Source organism: Cydia strobilella, chromosome 20, assembly GCF_947568885.1.
Source record: "Cydia strobilella chromosome 20, ilCydStro3.1, whole genome shotgun sequence".
Taxonomy (NCBI): Eukaryota; Metazoa; Arthropoda; class Insecta; order Lepidoptera; family Tortricidae; genus Cydia; species Cydia strobilella.
Genome location: NC_086060.1, coordinates 3510544 through 3523159, shown reverse-complemented (window position 1 = coordinate 3523159; position 12616 = coordinate 3510544). Strand labels below are relative to the sequence as shown.

At 34.4% G+C, this 12616-nt stretch overlaps 1 protein-coding gene across 2 annotated transcripts in view; it reads right to left on the bottom strand.

The window, feature by feature from the left end:
• LOC134750488 (mushroom body large-type Kenyon cell-specific protein 1) overlaps nt 1-12616 on the bottom strand; it is a 235783-nt gene that overhangs the window by 30402 nt on the left and 192765 nt on the right. The gene's annotated exons all lie outside the window — the stretch shown is intronic.

Here is a 12616-nt window from a genome sequence, read left to right as displayed (position 1 = left end):
CTTACGGAAGGCCGATAGAGCAAAAGCAAAAGGAGCGAAGCCTTTCTAACTGGGTCTGAGCGAAGTCTATACAAATAAGAGAGTTAAGCATAAGTGCCTTATGACGGTCTTCCCAACCACAATTTTTATATTTCTTCCTTACCTATGCAAGAAAACCTGATAACCGTTCATGGACTTTTATTTAGAAACTGATGTTATTCCGAAAAAGCGGGTAAAGTGGACTAGCGTGACAGTACCTACATTCTTTTGAGGGCCAGTCGCGCCAACCACAATTGACGGACTGATCAAAGTTACCCAGCTACCTACTTCCCTTCAAATAAAATTTTGCAAACGTTTTAACCGTGACAGACGGTTTGGTAACTCTTTCCCTTAAGGCCAATTTACACATTGATTACCTATTTGTGACGTTTTCAAGTAAAAGGTGTCGCTTACCATAAGCACGAAATTTGCTTGTATCTTTATACAAATAACCTGTCAGAGCGTCCTTATGGCAAGCGACAAAGTGGCACCTTTTGCTTGAAGACGACACAATTAGTGTTAAGTGTTAAGTGCGAGTTGAATCGGGCCTTAAAAGAATACAATGAAATTACTACAGCGCCGTGTAGGTTATACCTACATATATTTCAAGCATATCTAACTTACGTAACTATGTAGACCAGACATAGATATAATTTATACATTATTCTCAATCTCAAGACAGGTACGATCCACAACGCAGGCTTTGTCATGTAAAACAAAAAAAAACAACAATACATAACACAACACGCTTCGTCAAAACTAACTATTGGTTAATAATTGTGGAGACGAACAAAAACGGATACGTCAATGCAAACCGTGAAATGAAACAATAATAGCATCAAATTACCCCATCGTTTCCAGCCAATCAAAATGTCCTCAGCTGATCGTAATTAATTCTGATTTGCAGATTAAGGTCGTACAGTACAGCTTAGTTCTGTCTGTCAAAGTCAGTTAAATTATGAGGTTTGGTGGTCACGAAGGCTGCAAACTGCAAGGTTATACCGGGGGAATGCGTCACACCACAACACCGCATTGTTGTGCTGGACATGGCTTTCAAGAATATACCAAAGGAGAAACCAACACAAACTCCAGAGCTCACCAAGTGGTGGAACCTAATAGGTGAAAAAATCCCGTAGTTTCGTCAAAATCTGGCCAACCCTAAGGTATCGTCTACCTTAATACAAAATTAATATTTAAATTTACAAATTAATAAATTGAAAAGCGGTGTGCGTCCTTTTTGCGTTTTAACAAGAAAACATGACATGTATTTGCTTTATTTAATGCTAGTTTACACCCCAGGCTAAAAGTATGGAAACAAGGTTATAAGACAATAAAAATGTGATATTCATGCAATGGATTTTATACTTCCGATCGATAAAAAGAAAATAGTAAAAACATATAACATTTTAAAAATATTTACTAAAATTTTAGGTGCGATATCTAATTGCCAATTCAAAATTTTGCAAGGCAATTAAAAAGGGCAATATCTGACTTATGCAGATTTCTATTTTTAGTAGGTTTCAAATAATAGAAACGTGAGATATTAAAGAAAACAACGTATATAGTCAAATTAGGACGATTCCATTTCAAAGTATAGGAATTTTCTATTTCGGGTACCTAATACGAATTACGAAATATGGTTCACCATACTGAAATACACGAATTTACTTTGTTAAAAAATAGGGGAGCGTGTACCTATAAAAAACCCCGACTAATTAAAACCCATGTTTTAGAACTCAAAAAGGATAATCGGTGCCGGTTGCCAACATACAAAAAACATTCCATAATATGAGTGACGTGCTTCATTCACCTTGCCGGCCCGCTAATCGTGGCCACCTTGAATATTAACTAGCGCCTCCAACTGCAAGTTTCTTAACTGACAGTTTTTAAACCTTATTACAGTGACATAAGGTATATCTATGATCAATGGAGAATGTTGGTGTTAGGTGCTACTAGTGCATAACATTAGGCCACGTGCATCGGGGTCCGAAATAGAAAGGCTTAAGTGCTTTTGGTAGCATTCCATCGAGTCTAATACAAGCGCATTTTATTTCGTGTTTTACATTTTTTTTCAGTGTTTTAAGACAGTACTTATTTTTTTGAGCATTTTTTGATCTTATGATAGCGTGATAATGACATTGTGTGTCTCGTTCAAATTTTATTTACGCGAGTGATATTTATTGATTTACCTACTAACTTGTATAACGCCATCTACCCCACTGCGCTCCAAAACTGGCATCGTAGACGTGGGTTTTAAGGCCGCGAAGCTAGTGGGATTGGGCGGGATACATCTGCCAAATGCACTCGGATCGGTGGGCCAAATTGGCCACCGAATGGACACCGCAGGTTAACCAGGCAGAGGCAGACCAAAAAGAGATGACGACCTCGACGCATTTTGCAGCGACTGGCAGGAGCACCGTGATTAGTGGCGGAAGAAAGGGTAGGCCTTTGCCCAGCAGTGGGACTTAAAAATATTAACGCCATCCATCACCTTTTGTTCTGATATTATATTTTATAACCTGGGTTTAGTATTTGTGTCAATGAAAATCGTTGTTTCCTAAACTTTTTGTAAGCTTTATTAACTGTCCACCTATTACCTACCAAATTAGTACTCATGACTAAATTTACCGGCTATCTAAGCCCAAGATGGAATGTTTCCATGATAAAAGTGAACTCTACCTGCTGTCGTATCGCGACGATGAAACAATGCAAACTGGAGGCGTATTATGTCTTTTAAAATATGAACTGAAAGTGATATTACCTACTGTCATTGCGTTACTTTTGCAACAATATCCAGTAAGCCTAGCTAGAGTACCCATCCCTTTATAATTAATACAGTTAAAAAAATACGGGTAGTCTATCTCGAGGACGAGACACTGTCGCGCCACTTATGTGCTAGGCCTACAGGTGCGAGAAAAATGCACTAAAATTAGGTAAGGTTAGATTATATAATACGTAGGAATCAATATCATATTTTAAAGTACCGATATGCCTCCAACCGTTTGGCGGCTAGCCAGATGGTTCCTATTTTTGCGGACTTGACATTATTCTACTGCTGATATCATTTTCAACCCTAAAATTTGTAGGTACTTAAATAAAGGAGAGTTCACAACTTTATGTAGAGGTAGAGCCAAAAATTTAAACGAAACGTGTTGATCGTAAAAACTCGATAGTAATGTGACGAATTATTATGATTATAATGCACTACGTTATTTTACATTTTGAACACTGACAATTTTTTTAAATTCAATTCGTTACTTTTTCAAATATAGTTGGTCAAGCAAATCTTGTCAGTAGAAAAAGGCGGCAAATTTAAAAAATGTAGGCGCGAATATCGACCCATAGAAAATATGAATTTCGCGCCTGTTTCTAACTGACAAGATTTGCTTGACCAACTGTAATAATAATTATACACGCATATTTAGTTTCCTAGAGCCAATTATTTAGAACACTGCCAACTTAGACTCGATGACAAAAATTACGCGGAGTGCGTTAAAAAAACTATTCTAAATTCAAACGGCCCATTAACCGGTTCCCACGACCGCCATCTTGCGCGTCCTCGGCCGCCATTGGCCGAGGCCGTTTAGAATTAGAATGTGTACCCTACCATTTGGAGACCGGTAAATTATGTGGCTGTTTTTTGTTCCAAGTTCAACTAACAGCTGGCGGACGGACGTTAGAAAATGGTAAAGTAGGTTTATATTTTTGATAATTGATGGGACGTTTATTTTATTACATTAAATATGTTTATGAGCAATTTATAAATTGTGAAATAATAATAAATGATTATAGCTTCGTTTCCAAATAGTTTTTCTGAAATGCTTTATAAGTAATGGTGTATTTTAAGCTATCTAATACCAATTTTAAATAAATTTTGATAGTCGGCGAAAGTATGTTTTATAGTAAATAGACAGAGACATAACATTATTCATTTGCATTACTAAAACTAATAAAATCATAAACCTCAATATTATCAGACTATCACATAGGGTAGTAACATATTTGTTTTTGGTTTATTTGATGCAATTATAGTTTAATGTTATGTATTTTTTTATATTAAAGGAGTGTTATGTAATTTAAGAAATTTAATTAATAGGTACCTAGTTTATGGTTTAGCCTCAAAGAAGTTGTTGACAAATGTACCTAGTTAAATAAACAATTTTTTTGGTGTATAATGATATTACAGGAAAATTGTGGTATCAAAATGACCTTAGCTACAAAAAACTATTTTTATATTTTAAACTTCAAAATTTAAAATTAAAGTAGACAAAAAATTCTATACCTATCGTCAGAGTTTAACTTATAAATCTAACATTATTTAACTCAAGGCTATAAATTATTCTAGTTAATTCCTATACCTAGAATATCATATATTATATTTATTTGCTAGTCAAAGTGGTTGTTTGTTAGGAGACAAAATGGCCGCTTGATTATTCAGAGAAAAACATTTATGTATACTAATTAAAATATTCTAAATGACTAGCGATCGACATAATAATGTAACAATTAACCAGTTCCCACTTCTACAGTTTTCAAAGCTGAATATATAAAAAGTAACCATATATTTACAGTTCTATTGAGCACGATACGAAATGAAATAAAAGTATGAAAACGGATTATATCGCGTATATTGAATTTATAATACATCCCGACGTTTCGAACTCTTTACAGCGTTCGTGGTCAACGGGTGACTGAGGAAAACCACAAAATGCAAAAATACCCACATACTAAAAAATAATGAACCATCATAGACTATAAACTTTAAGGCTGGTACATGCAAAATCGGTTCATAAGGCTAGTTATACACTACAATTATTTTTAAGTAAAGATATATATAAACGCGATAAAAAATTCATCCATAGTTTTATTTCATGAGTAACTATCGCGGTAACCGAAGACAATATTACGATACGAAATGTTTTTGACTTGGAGATATGTATTGTTTAGCTTTTTTATTGTAAAAAAACAGTATTTTCGGCGATTTTTATAGTTATAGGATAGGTACAGGTAGCCCAAAAATACGTAAACAACATTTTTGTAGGAATACTTTTCTTATTTACGCATGTTTTAGAAATTGTCATTAAAATTTACACTAAAATCATTTAACTAAAACAAAGACGTATTATCTTCAAAATATACTCTTGACATACAAACGCAAACGTTTGCTATAAATTATCAAAAATATGCCACAGTCAAAAAAGAGATTGACGACGTATTTTTGTGCTAAAGGGGCCCACAGACTATCAGTCCGCCGTACGATATTGGCCTGTCAGTTGTTCGGAACTGTCAATTTTTTGTTCTAACTGACAGGCCGATATCGTCTGGCGGACTGATAGTCTGTGGGCCCCTTAACCTGTATCTACTAATCTTCATAGGATATTTTATCAATTGGTACCTGAGTGAGAATAAAAGGGTTACTACTTAAGCAATTGGCAAAATCTAACCTCACCTAACTTAAAAACCGATTGCACAACAAGTTCGAAGTTTTTAAACAACATTTTTTTTTTAATGATGGTTACAAATATTTCGAATATAAAATAAACAAAATACTTATATTTGTCTCGCTTTATACTAATTGTGTGGTCAAATATTTTATTATTCCCTCGTGGGTATGGGACTAATTGTTTATTTGACAGTTGGCAGCTGCCAAATAGCATGAAGATGAAAGTTCATATTTTCACTACGTCGCTAGTAATTCCCCCATCATCATCTTCGCACATACTCTGGAGAAATCAAAATGTTTTTATAGAATCGCGGTGGAAAAAAAGCTATTATATTACCATCATCTGAGATCCAACATTATTCTATGAAAATTGCGATTATACCATTTAGTTAAAATAATATAAGCACTGAAAGTTATAGTTAGCCTACTATCACAAAAAAAAAAACATTTTAAGCGAGGTTTAGACTAGCAAGAACTTGCATGCAATTTACGTTACATTGCTGTATCTGATCAAACTTTTGAATGCAGTTTACCTTAGTAGTCGGCAATGTAACGTAAATTGCATGCCAGTTCTTGCTAGTCTAAAGCTCGCTTAAGAGTCTTTCCGTATCGAAAACTCAGTTTAAACTAAAAAACTTCCGGTACAGTATTAGTTTATCAAAACTTGATGTAGGTATTCATGTTCTTATCGTCTTAATTATGTTAACTATTCTAATTGACGTATTTTGTAACTACTGTTATTTAAATTAATTTTATTCGAACTTTAGAACAGCGTTGACATTAACTTGTAAGTAATTTATGTGCTTATTCATTACTCATCTAGTATTCCAGCCTAGGCAACCTAACTTGCGTCATACAAAACCTAACACAGGAAATAAAAACAACTAATTAACAAATAGTTAAATGGTGAATAACTAGGTTTTAAGCTTGTTAGATTTTTCCGTAAGAATTTATCGGAAGTTAAAATTGTTTATTTTCCTTCTTAAATATTTCCTTTATTTATTCCTTATCGAATATGTACTAATTGATAAAACATGCTTCAAGTCCTTATAAGGTATTTTTTTTCGCATGTTAATGGGTATAATTATATCAATAAAACGATCATAGGATTGATAGGAATTCGCGGGCTAAGAAAATAGTTCAAAATAAATATAAAGGCTATAAAATAAATAAGGTCTTGTTAATGTGAGTAATTAATGTGGATAATTTATTTTTATTAGGTACAAATAATTGGTTTCATTAAGTATCGAAAACAAATAAAATGTAATTATTATTTGATACTGTAGAAACACTGCGTAAATAGTGGAAAAACTTATAATAAATAAATAAAAGCATTAAATAAATTCAATTCCTTTGCTAAATCAAACTAAAATTTATGCCCCACAGCTGAGGGGATATAACACGTTTATTGTTGCTTGAGATGTTTTTAATTTACAATTTGTTTTTAAATTTCTTGTTTAGTTACATAAGTTAACTCTGTGCATATTACTCTGTGGACTATGTATAATATTTTTGCATGAATCCGGATAGGTGGGCTAGCTTAGCCACCGAGTGGATGCCGGTAGAGGGACTTGGACGGGGCAGGCCCAAACGGAGACGGCGGGATGATCTACAACTGGCCGGAGAAAACAACAAATCGGGAGTCATAAAATGAAGGGGAGAGGCCTTTGCCCAGCAGTGGGACACTCAGATAGGCTAGAAAAAAAATGCGAACTATAGAAAATATAATAAATTAATAAAAAAGTGTATTCCACAAAAGTATAAAACAGCCTTTTGAAAACGGAACTTACTTTGAGCCAAACGCGAAACAAAACAGTTTCTGCCGTTAAAATCTCACTCCCTAGCAAAAAGCGCATTTTTTCACCGCACCCGTACATCATAACTGCTTACCAACATGACAATCGTACAAAGAAAAACGTTCAAAAACAACAAACACCCAACTAACCATGAAATCTCATGTGTTTCATGTTCCGTTCCACGCAAAACTCAAAGCACAAAGCTTTCATTACGAGTATTTCCGCTTAAACAAAAACGAAACGCCAGCGTGGGAATAGTGTTCGAAAATTGAATTTGGAATGTGGTATGTGAACGCGCGCGTTTTCTTTTTTTTTTCTTTTTTTTTACGTTACCGGCATAGATTAGTCAAGGCGTTTGTGCACTGAGCCTATTTGGTCGCACGTGGCGAAGGGGTGGGTCTCGAATTTTCCGAGGTTTCCACCCCTCCACGGACCGCCCCTATAGGCTTTTCTGTCCGGCCTATGCTGTTTAACCGATCGGCTAGGGGAACTGTGGAGTCGGAGTTATTTAATATTAATGAAGTATAATTTTAACGCTACATTTTATTATGATGGAAGTAGTATAAGTGTGTTTATAAAGCTAGTATAAAGTAGAATAAGCCCTAATAGAAAATTTACCTACCGTATTCTCGAATTGAGTCATTTATTTTTAACACCCATCACATCAATTGTGTTTAAGAAAAAAAGAAATTACTATTTGTATTTGAAACCTGTCTCAACTATTACACGTTTTTGTGTAAAATTTACCGATTTAACGAGGGTTTATTACGCTTAGCGCCACTTGCACCATCTCACTAACCCGGGATTAACCGGTTAAACCGTTAACCCGGTATCAAATTGTCCTGGTAACCATGGTAACTCCAGGTTTAACCCAGTGTCAAATTGTACTGGTAACCATGGTAACTCCAGGTTTAATCGGTTAACCCCGGGTTAGTAAATGGTGCAAGTGGCCCTAAGTAGTATTCATACTTATAAGTATTATAAAACAATTTTAATTACATTCCGTATACATACATTTTGACCATTCATGGTTATGCTCATGCAATATTTTACGAAACACCTTTACATTCAGCTAACGCAAAAACTATTCCAACTCATTATTAAAGATGGCGTTAGAAAATTCAAAGAATCCCATAATAATTACATGCAACAGAGTAATTACAAGCAAAAACTTCACGCCTTATAAGGAAGTTTGAAGTGCATAGATAAAAAGCATAAAATAAAAGCTATTATGGCAGGAAAGGGAATTATAGCCTTAAGCAGTAATTTGGAGTTACGACTCGAAAACCCGACAGTATAAGAGTTACCTGTAATACTTGTGAGTGAATTACATTTTCACGCATCATACATTTTTAGAGTTCCGTTTGATGTTAAATGAGAAAACTTTTTGTATTTCTTTTTTCTAATTTACATATAATGATATAGTAAGTAACACTTTAGAAAAAATGTTTTAGTAACCCGACTTTAAGTAAAACTTTGCATGATATACTGGCAAAAGATAATTTCAAAACATAATTTGATTTTAGTTTTATTTTAAATTTAGTCTAAATTATATTGTAAATAAAGCTGCATTAAAGCTCTAACCTTCGTTTCACGATAATCACGACGCAGTTATGATTTTTTTTAATCTTCGTTATCAAATTTAATTTTTACGCCTACAAAAAAAAAAATCTAAGAAAAAAAGAAACAATTTTTCTTTATTTAAGAACTGTATTTCTCCAAAACCGTACATATTTAACAACCGTTAGCTCCCATTGCTATATTACTGTGAATGCGGTACGTCACAGAACCATCATTTGAACTCCCGCGCACGCCCGACTGCCGACTACTGTGTAATTACAGAATATACCTTATTCTTTATGTTTAGACGAGCAGGTGAAGACTGAAGACACAACGTTAATGCATTCATTTACATTCCCTATTTTAATTGCGCGTAAAATTAGGTAAGTTTAGGAATCATGAAAAAAGTAAAATATGTGATGTGTTTGATAATTGCTAGTATAATTGTTAGGGTACAAGTTTTTAGTAGTTTCTTGAGGTAGTGATAGGTGTATAGCTTCTCATATTCAGTATTTTAGTAAAGTATTATTAATTCGTACAGATGCGATAAAATAATAGTGTGTTAAGTTGTAATGTCCTTTCGTTTACACCACCTCGGTGGTAAACAAGCATACAGCCCACCAATTGGTAAATGGTTACTGTAACCCCTGGACGCATGCATGTGTTATCACATGCGCGTTGCCAACCCTTAAGACGAAAGTGGAGGACCCGCGAGAAATCGCCTTTTCATACGAACGTAGTCCTCATTTTCCTCTCTGGATATTAAAATATTTTGATACAATTTGTTGTATATCCACCACAGCTATGCTCCTACGTTTGATTTTTCTCGAATTTTTAATTATTATAAGAGTTAGGCGCATTTAAACATTTGTATGAAATCTGTTTTTCGCTCCCAACTCCCGATTTTTACAATAATAAAAAAAATCTAAAAAAATCGAACGTAGGGGCGTAGCTATGGTTAATACACAACAAATTATGTATAAATATTTTCCATAATGTCAATATCCAGAGAGGAAAACGGGGTCTACGTTTGTATGGAGAAACGGCCGTCCCCTTTCCTCTTAAAAAACAATACACTGCTTTCTTTGAAGAACCCGATACTTTCGCACAATACCCAAGGAAATCCGTCTGAAAACACACAGCATCCATCATTGTTCAAGGGTGTGAGATGAACAGTGCTGAAGTAACTTTTACATGAAGTGCAAATGAAATAAAACTATGAAAACGGATTATATCGCGTATATTGAATTTATAATACATTATAATTTGTATTTGTAGCTTTTTATTAAATGTAATTTAGGAGCGAAGTGGGTGGTTTTTAAAGTAGTTCTGGGAAATGTTTTTGAGCTTGCGGAATGAGATTAATTTTGCACTTCATAATATTGTCTTCGGTTACCGCGATAGTTACTCATGAAATAAAACTATGAAAACGGATTATATCGCGTATAAGTGCAAAATTAATCTCATTCCGCAAGCTCAAAAACATTTCCCACAACTACTTTAAAAACCACCCACTTCGCTCCTAAATTACATTTAATAAAAAGCTAACTAAAAACAAAGCTCACTCCACTCCATTCTCTGTTCCTGCCTACTTTTCGTTCAACGCCTACACGTTCACTATTTTACTAAACCCCCTCCATTCAAAACGGAGCCTTACTCCCCGCATTTACGTTTCAAATTAGCTTGCAACCGTTTATACGCACTCTGTCTCTTTTACTCGTATTAATCAAAATGTGAGTTTTCTACTTTGACGTAGAATCGTAGCAAATGGATAAGGCATTGTTCCATAAATTGAAACTATGGTTTGATAAGCAGCCAACATTGGGAGACCTTTACCTCCCCTCCCTTGAGTTAGGAGGGAGGGTCTTTGCGGGGGTATTGTTAGGGGTTGCAGGGTTCTTTTGGCGATGGTTAGGCCTAAGCTTGGTTTAGACAAGGTCCATAATTGCTATTGTAGGGTAAAGGGTTTACAATAAACCAGCATTATGGGAGACAGTGATTAGAAATGGTGAAATGCGTTTCGTTTAATTGGTACGTATTTTAATGACTGTGATTATGGAAAATGCGGGCGGTGTTGTGACAACACGCTAACCGCTTTGTATTTATTAAACATATATTTTATTCAGTCATATTTTTCAAAGAAATGTTATGCAACACATGACATTCATAAAAGTCATCTAAAAAGCATTATATTACTAGTAAAACTGTCATAAAACACAAATAAAAGTACTGATAAAATCTTACAATAGTAGATTGTTAACCAAGGGCTGAAAGGCACCCACTACTGTCGAGGTAGTTTGGCGCTCGAACGCAGTGAGAGCGCCAATAGTCCGAGACGGAAATGGTGCCTTTAACCTGAGTTAAACACTCTTCTTTCATTTCGAATACGAGGAAAGTAAAATACATGTGCATTTAATAAAACACGGCTAACTTCACTTAAGTATAAACTTCAGTAGTTTTTCTTGAGGGTACTTTCAATTAACAATTTAAGTAAAAATATCGTTATTTATGGAGTGGGGAGTTAATTATCAGAATGTTACAACAATTCCAGTAAAAAAAATTGTTTATTGTAAAATAAAACGTACTTTGAAAGTACAGTGCTCTAGAGCCGAAACGTATCATTTTCTGCACACTTTCTAGAACAACAACGATCCACTTTCAGAGCATGACAAATGAAGAATGTTTTACAGTACATATACATATGGTGCTATTTTACTGCACTAGCGTGATAGTTAGCACATTACGTAACTATGACGAAAATTTAAAGGGCCATATTAACTGTAAAACGTTGTACGATACATGTGCGAAAAGGTTATTCGTAACTCGTATCGATTTAAAAATTTATCGCCACTCGTTGCGTATTTCCTATTATTCGCACTTGTATCGTAATGTGCTATTGTGACTGTAATGTAAACATTTCTTACAGTGTAACAATGCTAATTTAATAAACCATGATAAAATAATGACGTTCTAAAACGGTTAAATAATGACACGTTATGTAACAGTTTTACGTTCGAATAACCCTTTTATAGGCGGGTCGACATTGACTTTGCTGCAATCTATTTTTATTACAAGCTTTCATATAAAGGGCAGATCTTTTTATAAATAGACTACGAAAAGTTACGTTTTTGTGAAAATTACATAAGATTATATATTTGTTGTATAATTTATGTGAATGTTAATAAATCTTTAATAAGGCTTGTGTTATGGGTATTACTAGACATCTTAATAGGTCTTATAACATAACAATTATTTTATTCACCTACACGACTTATATTTGTGTCACTAAACAAGTATCTACTGGCATTACAGTGAGTAGAAATCATAAGTTTTAGTCAAAGAGCCAAAAAATAACAGTCTTAGTCTAGTTCGGTTTAAAGAGCCGCATTCTGCTCGTGAGCTATTTTCCAACCCCATTGGTAACGAGACCAAACAGTGCGCACCCCAGATTTTAATTTTAAAATTATTTTAGGTTTAATAAATAAATAAATAAAAGAATTTTATTTCGGACATAAATCCATATTTGTTAGTTACATATTACATTAACCTTTAAATGCATGATTTTTTATTTTTTATTGGACTTATTTATTAGGACTTTAACTTAAGCTTTTTTCTGTTGAATCTGTGAGCTGTCCAATGCTTTGTATACATTTGGCAACAATATGCATTTAAGGGAAAAGGGGCCCACTGACTATCAGTCCGCCGGACGATATCGGCCTGTCAGTTGTTCGGAACTGTCAAATTTTTGTTCTAACTGACAGGCCGATATCGTCCGGCGGACTGATAGTCAGTGGGCCCC